Below are 19,091 nucleotides of genomic sequence, written 5' to 3'. Positions count from 1 at the left end.
AGTTTCAGCACCTAAAATAAATTTAACCTCTCATCACAGTAGAATCTTCTTTTTTTTTCTTGGATAGTTATCACTCAGCTAATTTTTTCAGATATTATCAAAGGATGAGTGTAATACGGAGATATTATACTAATTTAGTGTAATGCACCAATATGGGGGATTGAGAATACAATAAAAAATCATTATTAACAATTTCAGGTATGGACAAAATGCTATGAAAATGAGACTAATAATTTGTGAATAGGACCAAAAATATAGAAAATGAGACTAACGATTTCAAGTAGGACAAAAATGCTTCTGAATTCTATGCCATCATGAAATTGATAGTGTAAGAACCGAGGCTAATTAACCGTTTAAGTAAATAATTAATATTCCCAAAATAGGATCTTAAAATTTAGAATGAGAATTTGAGGATTTAAATATGATTTTTGGACTCAATAGATTTTTCTGAGTCAAAAAATGTATTTTCTACGAAAAATCGAGTAAAACTGCGAACAGACAGCCGAACCGGTCGAACCGGTTTAAGTCTGTCTGGTACTATGCGAGAAAAATTAAAAACAGTTGAAAACCTTAGAAAAATATTTGAAATGAAAAACCGGGCGTTAATTTTAAAGGTTTGACCCAAAGTTAGGCCAAACGGGCTAAAAATGCTAACGGGTTGGACCGGGCCCAAGTTGGGCCCAAGCCCAACATATATATAGGGTCATTAATAAACCCATTTAGCCTCATCAACACAAAAACACAACACATTGCAGCTAAAAAGGGAAGAAGGAAAGAAACCCCCATTAACATTATTCATCCTCATCTTCCCAAGCTCATATCTTGAGCTACAGAGCTCCGATCGGCGCACCGTTTGCGGCCACGCTATCCTCGCGAAGAGCTCTACAAAACCCAACCAAGAAATTGGTAAGAAAATCATGAAATCCCTCTCAGTTTTTCCATCCAAGATTTTGTATTTTTACGGTTTTGGATTAAGTAAGATTTTAAGTGTTTAGGTACACTCTAGCCCTTGATTGACATTGGGTTTTGGCTTCCAAAACTGTTGGATAAGGTGAGTTATTCTTGAACCCTTGTGAAATTGTGATTAAATTGAACCCTAGGTTGATTGGTTATGAATTATGTGTATTATAGCTTGAAGTTGTGATTATTGGCAATTATTGGAGCTTATTGATGATTGTTGGTGCTTGTTGGAGTTGATTGGTGGCTTGGATTGTGGTTGGAAGCTTGAATTGTGCTCTATTTGGGTTTTGGTACACATTAGGAATCAGCCAAGGTATGGTTTCGATTTTTTCTATGTAATATATAATATTTCTGGACACTTAGGCTAGTGACCCATAGGATAGGTTTGAATTGAATTGATTGTTAGATTTTGATGATGCATGATGATGGTGTTAAGTTGATAGTATGTGATGATTTTAATACTTGTGATGATTGGATATATGGAAATGAGAATTTTGATGATGCAAGATAAATGAAGTTTGTGAGTGGTGAGAATTGGTATAAATATGTAATATTGAATGTTGATATGCAGAATATGAAATTGTGGGGTTATATAGGTGGAATTGATGGATATAGGGTTTGAATGGTTGAAATATGATGGAAAGGCAAAGTGTAGTGATTGGTAATGTTGTATGATGAGATGCAATAGGTTTGATTTGGTTTTGGATATGAAACTTTAAGAATGAAGAAATTGTAAACTTCTGTAAAACTGAAATTTTGATAAACTTCAATGGATTATATCTTGAGCTACCATGATTGAAATTCAATGCATTATATATCAAATTAAAGATAATTGAAAAAGATTTAAAATGGTTTAAATTTTGTGGAAATTCGAATTTGGCAGAAAAATATATGATTGTTGAAAGTTTAGTGTCAAAATCTGAATTTTGTACATGCTGCAGAATTTGTGATTTCTAGTTTGTGTGCGCACGCACAACCTTGTGCGCCCGCACAACCCATGAGTTTTTCGAACCTGTACGCACGCACATTCTAGTGCGTACGCACACACAGGGATGTGGATACTGGTGAGAGCGCTGGCACGCTCTGTGCGCTGATGAGCGGATAATTTATACGCTTTTTGGCATTGTTTTTAGTATGTTTTTAGTATATTTTAGTTAGTTTTTATTATGTTTTTATTAGTTTTTAAATAAAAATCACATTTCTGGAATTTAATATGATTTTGTGTATTTTTCTGTGATTTCAGGTATTTTCTGGCTAAAATTGAGGGACCTGAGCAAAAATCTGATTCAGAGGCTGAAAAAGAACAGCAGATGCTCTTGGATTCTGACCTCCCTGCACTCGAAGTAGATTTTCTGGAGCTACAGAAGCCCAATTGGTGCGCTCTTAATTGCGTTGGAAAGTAGACATTCTGGGCTTTCCAGAAATATATAATAGTTCATACTTTGCCCGAGATTTGATGGCCCAAACAGGCATTCCAAGTCAGCTTAAGAATTCTGACGTCAAAACGCCAGAACTGGCACAAAAGCTGGAGTTAAACGCCCAAACTGGCACAGAAGCTGGCGTTTAACTCCAAGAAAAGTCTCTACATATTGAAGCTTCAATGCTCAGCCCAAGCACACACCAAGTGGACCCGGAAGAAGATTTCTGCATTAATTACTTGTTTCTGTAAACACTAGGCTACTAGTTCTCTATAAATAGGACATTTTGCTATTGTATTTTTATACTGAGATAGACCTTTTCACGTTTGGGGGCCGGCCTCACGGCCATGCCTAGACCTTGTTCTTATATATTTTCAATGGTGAAGTCTCTACACACCATAGATTAAGGTGTAGAGCTCTGTTGTTCTTCATGAATTAATGCAAAGTACTACTGTTTTTCTATTCAATTCACGTCTACTTCTTCTCTAAGATATTCATTCACACCCAAGAACATGATGAATGTGATGATTATGTGACACTCATCACCATTCTCACCTATGAACGCGTGCCTGACAACAACTTCTGTTCTACATGCAAACAAGCTTGAATGTGTATCTCTTGGGTTTCTAATCTAAGATTAGAACCTTCGTGGTATAGGCTAGAATTATTGGCGGTCATTCCTGAGATCCAGAACGTCTAAACCTTGTCTGTGGTATTCTGAGTAGGATCTGGGAAGGGATGACTGTGACGAGCTTCAAACTCGCGAGTGTTGGGCGTGTGACAGACGTAAAAGGATCAATGGATCCTATTCCAACATGATCGAGAACCGACAGATGATTAGCCGTGCGGTGACAGCGTGCGTAGAATATTTTCACTGAGAGGACGGGAAGTAGCCATTGACAACGGTGATGCCCAACATAAAGCTTGCCATGGAAGGGAGTATGAATGATTGGAAGAAGGCAATAGGAAAGCAGAGGTTCAGGAGGAACAAAGCATCTTCATACGCTTATCTGAAATTCCTACCAATGAATTACATAAGTATCTCTATCTCTATCTTTATTTTATGTTTTATTCATCTTTTAATTATCAATCCTCCATAACCATTTGAATCTTCCTGACTGAGATTTACAAGATGACCATAGCTTGCTTCAAGCCGACAGTCACCGTGGGATTGACCTTTACTCACGTAAGGTATTACTTGGACGACCCAGTGCACTTGCTGGTTAGTTGTGCGGAATTGTGACAAAGTGTGATTCACGTTGGAGAGCTCCAAGTCTTTGGCGCCATTGTTGATGATCACAATTTCATGCACCATGCGCACACACAACCAACGAAGTTTTACAAGCTGTGCGCACGCACACGTTGGAAGGTGCATTCTGTTGAGAGTGTTCGCACGCCTTGTGCGAGTGAAAAAAATTGGAAAATCTTGAACTTGTGCGTACGCACACCTCTATGCGTACGCACACTTTTTGAGAATCACCTTGGGCGTGCACACGCACACCCCTGTGTGTACGCACATGTCCTGTTTTTCAACTAAAATTTTGTTTTTAACTATTTCACCTTCCCAACAAGCTTGTAACCTTCTGTGACACATATTTAAGACTTTTTGACTTATTTTTAGGTAACAAAACATGGGAATGGTCCTAGGAAATTTAAATTGGTATTACTTCGAAAAGTTAGAGAATGGAGGCTTAGATTTCTGGTGTACTGAGGATGGGTTTGGTGGAGTGAGAAAGGAGAAAGATATATGAATTGAGAAACTGATGAACTAACAAGTTCGGAATGGAAATGTTGAATTGGCAGTGATTGAGATGAGTCGAGGACTTGGAATTGCAATGATGAATCATTGATATACTAAAAATATTTTTTGAAAACCACTGTATCACTGTTTTATATTGAGATTGTTGAGACGCTATGCGCCGGCAGGGACGGTGGTTGGATCCTGCCAGTCGAGGTAGTGGCAGCAGCGTAAGGGCGGTGGTTCCTCCCGCTTGCAATGAGATGTGAGGTCTGTGGCAAGAGTATCCCACTCGCATCCCTTCGGATCACTAGAGTGTGCAGGCACAAAATCTTGGACGGTGTTTCGAGCACCATATCTCGGGGGTTTCCAATTATGATTCCGAAGGGCGACATCTTCATGGAGATGTGTCGAGTTGGCAGTTGAACCGACAATGTGATATCACAGCCAATAGGACAGACATTCATCATGTGCATTTTCTATTTGCTTGTATGCTTTGCCGACTTGTAATTGCTTGCCTAATTGTATAACATGTCTAATTGCCTATTTGAATTACTTGATATATATGCCTGATGATTGGATTTTTGACGGTTTAGAATTTCACTAATAAAATCTCGTTGTAAAGTATAGTTTCTAAACCAAGAAATAATCCTTTCATACAAAAAGTTGTTTGTCACTAGTACAAACCCCTAAAATTTATAAACCGAAGTATTGGACCTCGGGTCGTTCTCCCTAGGAATTACAATAAAGTGTCTTGTTATTGGTTGTGAGTTATTTTGGGGTTTTGGATAAGAAGCATGAAAAGTAAATGGCAATGAAAATAAACTAACAACTATAAAAGCTCTTGGCAAGGTATGAAAATTAGAAGTCCTATCCTAGTTATCCTTCTCAATTGTGATGAGAATTGTTCATTGCTCCCACTTAGTTAACCTCTAACCATGGAGGAGAGTCAAGTGGATGAATCAATTTGATTCCTCAAGTCCTAATTAACTCCTAAAGGAGAGACTAGTTTTAGAGGCATTCAAATCAATTAGCAAACTCTAATTATCAATCAACAAAGGAATTAGATAACTCAAGAGTCACTAATCACTCTACCTAGGCCAAGAGGAACAAAATCTATACGAAAATCCAACCAAGCATTTCATCAAACACTCGGAAGGCACAAAAGAAAAGTAAAGCAAATCACAACAAGAACGAATTCTAACTACAATTGAATACAAAGAATTAACAATAACAATCAAGGAAATCACAATTATCATGAATTACCTCAAATTGCATTATTGAAAGGGAATAAAAGAAACAACAATCTATCCAAAACAAAGTGAAGAATTACAAGAATTAAAGTACATAACTAAAGAGAGGGAGAGGAGAAGATTAAGAATTGGCAAAGGAGAATTGAATTAAGGCATGAATTAATCCTAGATCTAAGAAGAGATATTAACCTAAACCTAATCCTAATCCTAGAGAGAAGTGAGAGCTTCTCTCTCTAAAACTACTTTAAACTAAAGCTATCACTAACTTCCAATCTCCTTCTTCCTACCCTTTCAATCCTTGATCCTTTTATTCCTTGCTATCAGCAATTGGCGCCAAAAAATGGGTTCAGAAACCCCTCAAAATTGCCAGGCACGTGTTGCCTTAATGAAGTCATGTGCAGACATCGACGCGTGCGCGCACGGTACGTGTGCGCGTCCCTGGCTGATTCTGCAATGTGCGCGCGAGCGCCTTGTGCGCGTGCGCGCGCTTGGCCGTAATCAATTCTTTGGCTTTTTGTGCTTCTCCCCACTTGCATGCTTCCTTCCTTGCTTCCTTTGATCCATGCCTGGCCTATTTCAATCCTGGAATTGCTAGCAAACACATCAAGGCCTCTTATGGAATCAAGGAGAAATCAAAATTCATCAAAATAAGGCCTGAAAAGCATGTTTTTACACTTAAGCACAAATACGGGAGAGATAACAAAACCATGCTAATTCATAGGTTAAATGCGGGAAAAGGTCATCAAAATACTCTAAATCTAATACAAGATAAACCCTAAAAATGGGGTTTATTAACCTCCCCACACTTAAACCTTAGCATGTCCTCATGCTAAGATAAGAAGGAACTAAGGGGTATGACATTTACTAAATGCAACTAAACTATTTGAGTCCTATCTAAATGCAACTACCTAAAGTGAGTGCAAATGCTTAGTTCAAACAAATCAATTCCCAAGAGACATGTATAGGCACAATAGCTAAGGCAATAGGAGTTAAGTCCAATCCACAATTGTATTGAATTATCAAAAAGAGTTCAAACTTGCAAGAATATAAATAATATGGGTGAACACATGTACTTGAACTTTTGAACCCTCACCGGATGTGTATCCGCTCTATTCACTCAAGTGTTAAGGGTTAATCCACTCAATTCTCTTCTAATCGTGCTTTCCCAAATTTGATTTTCTTCTAACAATCAACACTTATTCGATGCATGCATACATTCATCATGAGGTCTTTCATTAGGTTGTAATGGGGTTAGGGTTAAGGTAGGATCATTTATGGTTAAGTGGACTAGAGTAAAGATCTTTGATTAGTATAGACTTTCCCACATATCTATATAATAACCTATACAAGTTCAAACTATTCTAACTACCCATTCTTCACTTTTTCTTACATATTCATGCATCCTATTTCTTGATTCATAACACTTATGCATTGATTCCCTTTTGTTGAGCTTCACTTTGGGGTATTTTGTCCCCTTTTATTATTTTTCTTCTTTTCTTTTTTTTTTATATACATTTTTATTTCTTTTTCTTTTCATTTTTTTCTTTTCTTTCAAACTATACACAAGAACATCAATGCATAAGGTCTATACATTTAATCAATACATGAGTATGTTCCCAATTCCTAAATATGGAAGTGTACTACCCCTTTTTATCCCATCCAATGTTCCCAAGCCTCACCAACCTTGAGTAATAAACACTCTCACTAGCCTAGGCTAATCAAAGATTCAAACAAGGACTTTTCATTGGTTTTCCGCCTTGGGCTTGTAACGTGCTAAAATGAGAGTAAGTCGGTTAAGCATAGGCTCAAAATTGGCTAACAATGGAGAGTAAAAGGTAGGCTATTTGGGTAAGTGGGCTAATGAAATAATGGCCTCAATCATACAAATGCATGAATACAAGAAATAATTGGATATATAGAATCAAGCAAATCGAGGATCACAATCATAGAAAGAGAACAATTGCACACAAGAATGGAAAATAAGTGGTTATAAAAATGTAACCACACCATAAGGCTCAAGTCTCACAAGCTTGTGTTCTTAATTCAATACATGCTTCACAAAGTAGGAATTCAAGCAAGTTTCACCAAAATTTCTCTTCAATCAATTGGGTTGATGCCCTATTTCCTATAATTAAAATTCTTGGAGAATCTCAATATTTGACTAAGTATTGTTGTTGATTGAGAAATTCAAAAATGTTCCTTAGTTTACCCTTTTCTTTTTCACTTAAAACTGATTTCCTATGCAAAAAGGGTGACTAGGTTTTCACTTAAAACATTATTTCTAATCACAACCACAAACTAAAAAGAAAGATATACAAAAGAAGATGTGCAAAAATGTATAAAGAAAAATCCAACTAAAATATGGAATCTATCATCTAAAACATCTAAAGACATCCAAAAGCATCAAAATATCTAAAATCCAAAATAGGTAGTAAAGGTATCCAAAATAGCAAGAATATCCAAAATAAACTCAAGATGCATCAAATATATACAAGAGATATGCAAAGTAAGGTAACTCAGAAGGTGGCCAAAATGTTCACCGGTCCTCTAATGATGCTACCGGTGACTTCCCCACACTTAAGACTAAGCATCGTCCACGATGCTAAACCGGAGGATCAGTGGTAGGTACAACGGTAGCTGTTGAATCTGTCTGAGGCTGTGGAATCGGCTCCTCATGGGTCTGTGGGATCTCTGTAGTGTCAGGAGCAGCTGGAGGTGCATCCCGCTGAAGCAGCTCATCCGCATCCTCCTCCTGATGATCCTACTCATCGGAGGTCGGAGAGTCTGGAAGCGGAGGTAACTCAGCGCCAAGGGAGATGAGTGCCTGATCCATCCGATCCAGTCGGCGTCTGACATGGAGCCTTTCGCGCTCTAAGAACCGAAACAGACGCTGAACCAGTAGGTAAGTGGGCTCGGGTGCTGAAGGAGGTGGGGCTGCTATCGAAGAAGACGGTATAGCTGCCTCAACTGCCGCTCTAGCTCGAGAACGGCGGCTAGTCAGGGGCCTCTCGTGCACCCATACACCCCAGGGAATAGTAACTTCCTTGTCGTCGTCATCTGGAGGTGGCGGTGTCACGTCATTGTCCTCCCACGGGACATAAGCTAGCTCAGCTAAGCTAGTAACCAGTGTCGGAAACGGTAACAAGCCGCGAATATGAGCTCTCCACATGCTATGCCTAATCAGTCGGGGAAAATATACTTCCTTCCCCTCCATGACACACCCAATCAAGACTAGCATATCCATCGGAATCTCTGAAAAGTAAGTGGTAGGGAAGACATAGTGGGCAAATATTTGTTGCCAAGTCCTAGCCTCCCTAGTCAGATATGCAAATAGCATGCCCTTGGGCTTTGTGTTGCTCGAATCCATTACCCAAGAAGCATCTGGTGTAGCAATCACGCGCCTAAGCGCCTCATAGTTGAAAGTCATGGAGAGGAGAGCTACCTCTGCCTGCTGGTAGGCACAAGTCTCAGGAGTACCAACTCTGCAGAGCAGTGCATCCCTCAAGGCATCCTCAGTGATCATAATCTCTCTACCCCTCAAGTATACTGAATCCAAGCTTGGTCGAAAGAAATTGCAGTAAAATTCCTTGACCCACGAGATGTTAATCCGTCCCAAGTCCCTATCGACGAAATCCAAGCCCAGCTCAGAAATACGGGCGTTTATGGCACGCCTCACATCATTGGGAAGATTCAGCTTCTTTTCAATATTCAGATTTTTCTTTGCATAACGGGAAAGGCGTAGCTCGCAGTAGAGATTTGGAAATTTAGTTGGATCAGTGGACGGGAGAAACTGATTTTCTTTCTCCTTCTCATTCAGGGGATTCCTCGCATAGTTAGCATATGGTGAGGGTGTGGAGGTCTTGGAGCGCTTCCTCTTTTTGGAAGCAGTGGCGATAGCTTTTCCTTTATCCGACATCCTGAAAACATAGGTAATATAACATGAGCCTATAGCCAAGTAGATACACGGCATCCAAAGCAAAGCATATTCATGAAGTGAATAAAGGAAGAATGTTTCTTGGAATGCAAGCAACAGAATATAAAATTCAAATCGAACTTCAAACCAAGAATGCAAACCATGTCTTGCACATTATTCATTAATTGAGTTCAGAAAGCACCATATCCAAAAGAATGACATAAAGAGTTAGGAGGAAAACCAAAAGAAGTTAGTTGGTTGAACGAGTTAGACTTAGAAATCAGTTTGAAAATTAGTGATATGGTAATTACTATCTCAATTTGAAATGAGTGAACAAAACAATGCTGTAGGCACGTTCACAATCATGAATTGCAACAAGTCATGGATGAGGAAATATGATATTGCTAGAAAGCAACTAATATGAAGCAAACCATCAATCAATGTGAAGATCACTAAAATCATAGGAATTTATGTTGGTGGAATCAATTCATCAAGGAATGAACCGATCAAAAGGCAATCAACAACAAACCCAATGATACATCAATGTCACAAGTCGACAGAGACGTGAAAAAAAAGATCTTCAACTTGTGTGTTGATGGAAGAGAGGCATGAATAACAAGCAATGGTCAATTGAAAAGCTTACTCAACTATGCAATGCAAGGAAGCAAATCGGCATGACTAGCAAGCAAGAATACGAAAAGCATGACCAAAGAACTTGTTCTTAAGGAGTTTCAAAAAAAAACATTTAAGCAACAGCGCCCTAATTGAACAGAACTTATCAACTGGGGTTGTTACATTCATCAAATAAGAGCAATATAAAAACTGTGGTTAATGAAAATCCGGCAGCATTTCAGCAGCAAATTGGCTAATCCCCAAAATTAAACAGTCGCAACAAATTCCATACGGATTCATTAAGGAATCAGAAACACAGAAATCAGGTTTTGAATTCATATGAATGGGCGAACAAGCCAGTAATGCAGCACAAACAGCAATGAAACAGAGCAACTCCACAGTGACAGGAAAGCAAACAATGCCTAAATCCACTACTCAGCCCAGATTCGCTAACCACCTAAATCAAACTAAACTAACTAACTAACCTAATTCTAAATACATTAACAAAAACAAGAAGAGGCAGGAAAGGGAAATAGAATAGGGGGGTATGGAACCTGGGGTGCTGGAAACTGAGCGGAGCAAAGGGAAAGAAGGTGAAGCGGAGTGGTGAAAAGAAGAACTGGCCGGGGCAGCGCGGTTGAACTTGCGCAGGCGGCAGCGGCGGTCGCGGCGAGTGGCGCTGGGCGGCACTGGGACGCTGAGAGGCAGATGGGTAGAGACAGAGAAGAAGGGTGAGTGGAAGAGAGGGGGCGATGAAGGGAAAAGGGCGAGGCAATGATGGCAGCGGCGTCGACGTAGCGCTCGCCGGAGGTTGCTGGGAGTTGAGTGGTGGGAGAAGAGAAATGGAACGTTAGAGGGGAAGAAGTGTGGTGCGCGAATGCGCTAGGGTTCGCGTCTCTGGGGTAAGTGAAAATTCGAATCCGCACGCGCGCGCACTGTGCGCGTTCGCGTGAGTGGAGGGAATGGATGAACGGTGCGGAAGCGCCAGACGCGCAGGCGCGTATGTGAAGGAATCGGGATGGGCGCGGGCGCGCAAGGTGCGCATCGGCGCGGATGTGCTGGGCTGGAGGTTTAAAAGAGGCCCAAAGTTGGCACAACTCTCGGGTCCTTTGGCCCTGGGTGATGCTAATACGCATCGATGCGCACGCGCACTATGCGCGTTTGCGTGGACGGCTTGAGCTTATTGGATAGTTGCGGAGGCGTGATATACGCCAACGCGTGGACAGCGAAACAGAGAGGGGTGCGGACGCGTACAGCGTGCGTTCGCGTGAGTTGAGTTGAGCTGGGGGCTTAAAGTTGGCCCAGATCCAGCGCAACTCTCTGGATATTGGCCCAGAAGTCGTAGCAGCGGATCGACGCGTATGCGGCAGGTGCGCGCACGCGTGCGTTTCCTGATAGCTTTATAGGCGCGCACGCACGTGGTGCGCGTCAGCGTGGATTGAATTGGGCTCGAGGCACAAGGCTGGCCTAAGAGAGGCCCAACTCTCTGGAAAATGGGTGATGAGGCATCCGCTCAGGGGCGCGTGCGCGTATGGTGTGCGCACGCGTCCTTCCCACCCTTCTTCTCTCTTCTTTTTTTTTTTTTTAAATTTTCAAACATACTAAAACCAAAACTTATACAAGTAAAATGCAAATTAACAACAACTAAACTAATCAAAACAAACTAAGAAGCAACCAATCAATCAAAGCAAAATGTATAAGAGTATAGAAAATAATAAAAACTACCTACAATGGTAACTCCAATCACTTATTAACCAAATCTAAAAGAGGGTGGAAAGAGTTTACCATGGTGGGGTGTCTCTCACCTAGCACTTTTGGTTTAAGTCCTTAAGTTGGACATTTGGGAAGCTCTTTGTCATGGTGGCTTATGCTTGTACTCATCCTTGAATCTCCAAGGATCATTGTTCTTCAAATGGTTGACAGAAATTCCAACCAAATTCACCATCCTTGGGCAAAGTTCTACCCAAGAAATGAGCTCCCATAGTTGGTTGACATGCTTCGATCCGGGATCCCATATCTTATTCTCACACCCATCTTCTAGTTGATTGTCATGATTCTTCCATCCGGGTGGTTGAGACATAGAATTCTCTTGAGTATACCAAGTCTTCCTCCTAGACCAACACAAGGTAGCATGCATCCAATCATAGTTCCCACATTTTGAAGCTTTGACCTCAATGAGCTTAATTCCAAACTTCCAACCACTACACAACTCATTCTTGCTTTTAATTCCACAAAGAGCTCTAAGTTGTCCATCCGTTTCAATCAAACCATATTCAAGCGAGAAAGCGAAGCTTATGGATAGGAATATTACCCACTTGAATGTTGTGTTGGATGGTGACTCGGGAAGGGAGACCTCCCCACACTTAGACAATGCAAGGTCTACTTCCTTGTGCTCTTCTTTGTGTATTTCCACCTCTTTGCGAGCTTCCTTGATTTCAACCCTTCCCCTTTTATCACATGGCTTAGTGTTGTCTTCAAGAACTTTGATTTCTTGCCTAATGGGAGGTGGTTCGATTTTGGATAGAAATTCATTGATGAATAAATCCATTTCTTGGTCAACCTCTTCATATTCTTCAATTTCAATGTACACCATGCCGACGTTTTCCTCTTGGTAGCTCTCTTTCTCATCGCTCACCAAGGGTATAGGTTGTGCACACTCTTTTATACTTTCAACTCCATGTCCAATGGGAGAGGATTCCATTGTAGAGAGAAATTCATCCATGATTGAATCCATCTCTTGATAAACTGCTTCCAAGTCTCCAACAACGGTATGCCTTAGAGGTTGCGCACCTTCTTCAACTTCAATATCGAGCTCCTTGGAAGAGTGCTCCATGAGGCTACATTGCCTTGGACTTTTAACATCTCCTAAATCTTCAACCACTTCTTCCTTTTCTTCAATGATTATAGCTTCCTCTAGTTGCTCCAATACAAAATTTGACTCCTCCTTCTCCACCGAATTTTCCAATTTCTCTTTCATGCTTTGCTCTTCTTTTGACTTCTCACATGTGGTCACGGAGGTACCTTGAGTATTCAAGCATTGGTGGGCTAAAGTGTGCACCACCTTGGTCAAATTGGTCACAAATTCAAGTGTATCCCGCTTCATGGATTCTTGTCTTTGAAGTAACAAAGTGAGAGGATCGTCTATTGGGGCTTGGGGTGGGTGGAGAGAGGGTCCATGGTAGGAAGGTGGTTCTTGGGGGTAATCTTGATAGGGTTGTGGTGGTTCTAAAGGTTCTTGCTCATAATGATCACAAGGATGTGGTATGGGTGATTGGTTATATGATAGATAAGGGTCACATAGAGGTACTTGGTAGAAAGGGGCTTGTGAGTATGGTTGGGAGTTATGTTGAGGGTATGGATCATAGGCATATGGTGGTGGTTCTTGAAAATCGCAAGGTGAGTCACCATAGCCATTGGATTGGTATGCATCATAGAATGGCTCTTCTTCATAGTGCATTGGTGGAGGTTGTTGCCATGAAGATTGATCATATGCATATGGCTCCTCCCACCTTTGGTCATCCCATTCTTGATACACATCTTCATTATAGTCCTCATTTCCTTCAACATGTTGATAACCAAACTCATAGCCAAGGTGAGAATTCATGATAGCAAGAAGAAAATGAAAACAAAATCAAATAAGAAGCAAGAAAATTAAATCCTAAAACTAGCAAGAGCTAACAAAAGCAAACATATTCACACTATTCACATATATACAATAACCAATAACATAACACCATTGCAATTCCCCGGCAACGGTGCCATTTTGATGATTGGATTTTTGACGGTTTAGAATTTCACTAATGAAATCTCGTTGTAAAGTATAGTTTCTAAACCAAGCAATAATCCTTTCATACAAAAAGTTGTTTGTCACTAGTACAAACCCCTAAAATTTATAAACCGAAGTATTGGACCTCGGGTCATTCTCCCTAGGAATTACAATAAAGTGTCTTGTTATTGGTTGTGAGTTATTTTGGGGTTTTGGATAAGAAGCATGAAAAGTAAATGGCAATGAAAATAAACTAACAACTATAAAAGCTCTTGGCAAGGTATGAAAATTAGAAGTCCTATCCTAGTTATCCTTCTCAATTGTGATGAGAATTGTTCATTGCTCCCACTTAGTTAACCTCTAACCATGGAGGAGAGTCAAGTGGATGAATCAATTTGATTCCTCAAGTCCTAATTAACTCCTAAAGGAGAGACTAGCTTTAGAGGCATTCAAATCAATTAGCAAACTCTAATTATCAATCAACAAAGGAATTAGATAACTCAAGAGTCACTAATCACTCTACCTAGGCCAAGAGGAACAAAATCTATACGAAAATCCAACCAAGCATTTCATCAAACACTCGGAAGGCACAAAAGAAAAGTAAAGCAAATCACAACAAGAACGAATTCTAACTACAATTGAATACAAAGAATTAACAACAACAATCAAGGAAATCACAATTATCATGAATTACCTCAAATTTCATTATTGAAAGGGAATAAAAGAAATAACAATCTATCCAAAACAAAGTGAAGAATTACAAGAATTAAAGTACATAACTAAAGAGAGGGAGAGGAGAAGATTAAGAATTGGCAAAGGAGAATTGAATTAAGGCATGAATTAACCCTAGATCTAAGAAGAGATATTAACCTAAACCTAATCCTAATCCTAGAGAGAAATGAGAGCTTCTCTTTCTAAAACTGCTTTAAACTAAAGCTATCACTAACTTCCAATCTCCTTCTTCCTACCCTTTCAATCCTTGATCCTTTTATTCCTTGCTATCAGCAATTGGCGCCAAAAAATGGGTTCAGAAACCCCTCAAAATCGCCAGGCACGTGTTGCCTTAATGAAGTCATGTGCAGACATCGACGCGTGCACGCACGGTACGCGTGCGCGTCCCTGGCTGATTCTGCAATGTGCGCGCGAGCGCCTTGTGCGCGTGCGCGCGCTTGGCCGTAATCAATTCTTTGGCTTTTTGTGCTTCTCCCCACTTGCATGCTTCCTTCCTTGCTTTCTTTGATCCTTGCCTGGCCTATTTCAATCCTGGAATTGCTAGCAAACACATCAAGGCCTCTTATGGAATCAAGGAGAAATAAAAATTCATCAAAATAAGGCCTGAAAAGCATGTTTTTACACTTAAGCACAAATACGGGAGAGATAACAAAACCATACTAATTCATAGGTTAAATGCGGGAAAAGGTCATCAAAATACTCTAAATCCAATACAAGATAAACCCTAAAAATGGGGTTTATCAATGCCTATACTTGTGTTTTACTTGCATTGTAATTAATTGTGTTTTCTACTGGGATTGAGGAGGCTCGGAATGCGGTGGCGATGGGATCGCATGGAGGATAGCTTGGTGAAGGCTGTGGGACAGCGGAGAGTTGTTAGTTAGAGAATCCACTAAGTTAGATTACCATTTTATTGTTAAGTTTTAAGTTATGCTTTACTGTTTTAGTCATGCTTTAAGATGAATCTTGTGATGGATATGAAGTTCTAGGATTGCCTCTGGCGTCCCGGAGTCTTATATCTTACATCACTAAGCACTGTTACCATACTGAGAACCTCCGGTTCTCATACCATATTCTGTTGTTATTTTTCAGATGCAGGTCGCAACCCACCTCAGTGAGTTGTTTCGATGGTGACAGAGTCTTTTTGCTTCTTTTGTTTATATCTCTCATCTTTTGTATTTACTTTTGCCTAGAGGCTTGTTTTGAGAGGAAAACTTGTATAAGATATTTTTTAAACTTTTAGTTTTCTGTATGGTCTGTATATAGCTAGCCGGCTTAAACTCTGTGAGCCATGGCTAGATCTTCATACTATTATACTATGATATTTTGTTATATTATATATATCTTGTGCATTAAGTTAGTAGCTTCGTGTGTACGTTTTGCGCTTTTCAAATCTTGTTTTTCAGCTGTATCATTCATCGGGCTTCTAGAATATATTACTCCTTCCATATATAAATATGTAAAAGTTTTAGAATTATCGTAACCTTTGATTAACCTTTGCTTTACGACGCGAGGTAAGGCTTAGGCTAATTAGGGTGTTACAAGTAGTACCAATTTTCTTGTATAAAAATTCTGAAATTATAAACATGAGTAACAATTTGTTTATTAACTTCTCTATATATAGAGTGTGTGAATGTAATGTCTTGCAATTATCGATCTCTTCTTCTCTTTCTAATGCTCTTCTTCTACTTCTTATTCTTCTTATTTCTCTTCTTTGTTGTGTGTAAGTTTTTTTATTAATATTTTGGGTAATTTTTTTTATTCATTTTAGTTATATAATTTTTTAAGACTATGATAGTTAGTTAATTCGTTTTATTTATTGTAATAGAAATTAAATTTTCGTAAATCACAAAAATGAATAATAATATTAGTTTTAAAATTTATTATAATGGTCAAATTTTATCTGAAATAGCTGAAGGTGTGATATTTATGTGTAATAATTCTTGTACATCTATTCTTTCTTTTATGGTGTCATTCGAAGAATTTAAGAGTTATATTTGTCAAAATATAGATCCTCATATGCTAAAGAAGGTGACAAATATTTTATACAGACGACCTATATTAGTGTTTGGTAGGTTCGTTCAATTTCAGGCGATGTACATCAATGATGACACAAGTCTGCAAGAGATGTTCTCAATCTACTATCAAGCCCAATCACAATTGTCTGTTATTGAGCTGTATGTGGAGTTTGAACAATTACCAAATACCGTCGAAGAACATGATCATGATTTCAACTGGAAAAGTTATAACGGTGACAGCGAAGAGGAATATGAAGGCAATTACGATTTCATTGATCTAAATGCAGACGAGGAACAAGAGGACTGCACCGTTGAGTCAGACATGGAAGACGTTGCAAATGCACTAGCAAGTGAGCATCCATTCGAAGAACCATCTTTCATGTGCGCTTTGGATCTCGATGCCATGAATGCTTCAGAATTTTCAGAGTATGCCAATGTGGGTTTGTAGTTGCATCACACGGTATTTGGATTAGTAATTTAAATATTATGTTTGTATATTAATATTATGCACTGTATAAATATGGTGTTGCGGTGTTACTGCAGATCCACCTGTGGTCGTAGATGGTGAATTTGTCATAGGGATGGAATTTAATTCTAGATAGGCCGTGATAAAGGCAGTTAAAAATTATACCATTCACAGAGGTGTTGATTATCGGATTTTTGAGTCTGAGCTGACGGCATTTTACGCAAAATGTGTGCAATATGGGCAAAGTTGTGATTGGCTTATCAGGGTTAGTATGATGCGAAGAAAGTATTGATGGGAGATTAGATGATACAATGACAACCATACTTGTACTAGAGCCATCATTTCTCAAGATCATTCGAAGTTGGACTCAAACACTATTGCAGAAGCGATTAAGCCATTGAAATAAAAATCACATTTCTGGACTTTACTATGAGTTTGTGTGTTTTTCTGTGATTTCAGGTATTTTCTGGCTGAAATTGAGGGACCTGAGCAAAAATCTGATTCAGAGGCTGAAAAAGGACTGCAGATGCTGTTGGATTCTGACCTCCCTACACTCAAAGTAGATTTTCTGGAGCTACAGAAGCGCAATTGGTGCGCTCTTAATTGCGATGGAAAGTAGACATCCTGGGCTTTTCAGAAATATATAATAGTTTATACTTTGCTCGAGATTTGATGGCCCAAACAGGCGTTCCAAGTCAGCTTAAGAATTCTGGCGTCAAAACGCCAGAACTGGCACAAAAGCTGGAGTTAAACGCCCAAACTGGCACAGAAGCTGGCATTTAACTCCAAGAAAAGTCTCTACACATGGAAGCTTTAATGCTCAGCCCAAGCACACACCAAGTGGGCCCGGAAGAAGATTTCTGCATTAATTACTTATTTCTATAAACCCTAGGCTACTAGTTCTCTATAAATAGGACCTTTTGCTATTGTATTTATATACTGAGATAAACCTTTTCACGTTTGGGGGCTGGCCTCACGGCCATGCCTAGACCTTGTTCTTATGTATTTTCAACGGTGGAGTCTCTACACACCATAGATTAAGGTGTGGAGCTCTGCTGTTCTTCATGAATTAATGCAAAGTACTACTGTTTTTCTATTCAATTCATGTCTACTTCTTCTCTAAGATATTCATTCGCACCCAAGAACATGATGAATATGATGATTATGTGACATTCATCATCATTCTCACCTATGAACGCGTTCCTGACAACTACTTCCGTTCTACATGCAAACAAGCTTGAATGTGTATCTCTTGGGTTTCTAATCTAAGATTAGAACCTTCGTGGTATAGGCTAGAATTATTAGCGGTCATTCCTGAGATCCGGAATGCCTAAACTTTGTCTGTGGTATTCTGAGTAGGATCTGGGAAGGGATGACTGTGACGAGCTTCAAACTCGCGAGTGTTGGGCGTGTGACAGACGCAAAAGGATCAATGGATCCTATTCCAACATGATCGAGAACCGACAGATGATTAGCCGTGCGGTGACAGCGTGCGTAGAACATTTTCACTGAGAGGACGGGAAGTAGCCATTGACAACGGTGATGCCCAACATAAAGCTTGCCATGGAAGGGAGTATGAATGATTGGAAGAAAGCAATAGGAAAGCAGAGGTTCAGGAGGAACAAAGCATCTTCATATGCTTATCTGAAATTCCTACCAATGAATTACATAAGTATCTCTATCTCTATCTTTATTTTATGTTTTATTCATCTTTTAATTATCAATCCTCCATAACCATTTGAATCTGCCTGACTGAGATTTACAAGATGACCATAGCTTGCTTCAAGCCGACAGTCTCCGTGGGATCGACCCTTACTCACGTAAGGTATTACTTGGACGACCCAGTGCACTTGCTGGTTAGTTGTGCGGAATTGTGACAAAGTGTGATTCACGTTTGAGAGCTCCAAGTCTTTGGCGCCATTGTTGATGATCACAGTTTCGTGCACCAAGTTTTTGGCGCTGTTGCCGGGGATTATTCGAGTTTGGACAACTGACGGTTCATCTTGTTGCTTAGATTAGGTAATTTTACTTTTTATTTTCGAAAAAATTTTTAAAATACAAACAAAAATTTTATTTTGTTCTTCAGATTTTTTAAGAATGAATTCTAGAGTTTCATGATGATCTGTTGAAGTCCGGCTGGCTTTGAAGCCATGTCTAATCTTATTGGACCGAGGTTTCAACTTATCATCACAAGAGCTTGTTGATTTCTATCGAT

The sequence above is a fragment of the Arachis hypogaea genome, chromosome 13, assembly GCF_003086295.3.
Source record: "Arachis hypogaea cultivar Tifrunner chromosome 13, arahy.Tifrunner.gnm2.J5K5, whole genome shotgun sequence".
In the NCBI taxonomy this organism is placed as follows: Eukaryota; Viridiplantae; Streptophyta; class Magnoliopsida; order Fabales; family Fabaceae; genus Arachis; species Arachis hypogaea.
This window is presented reverse-complemented; position numbering follows the sequence as displayed.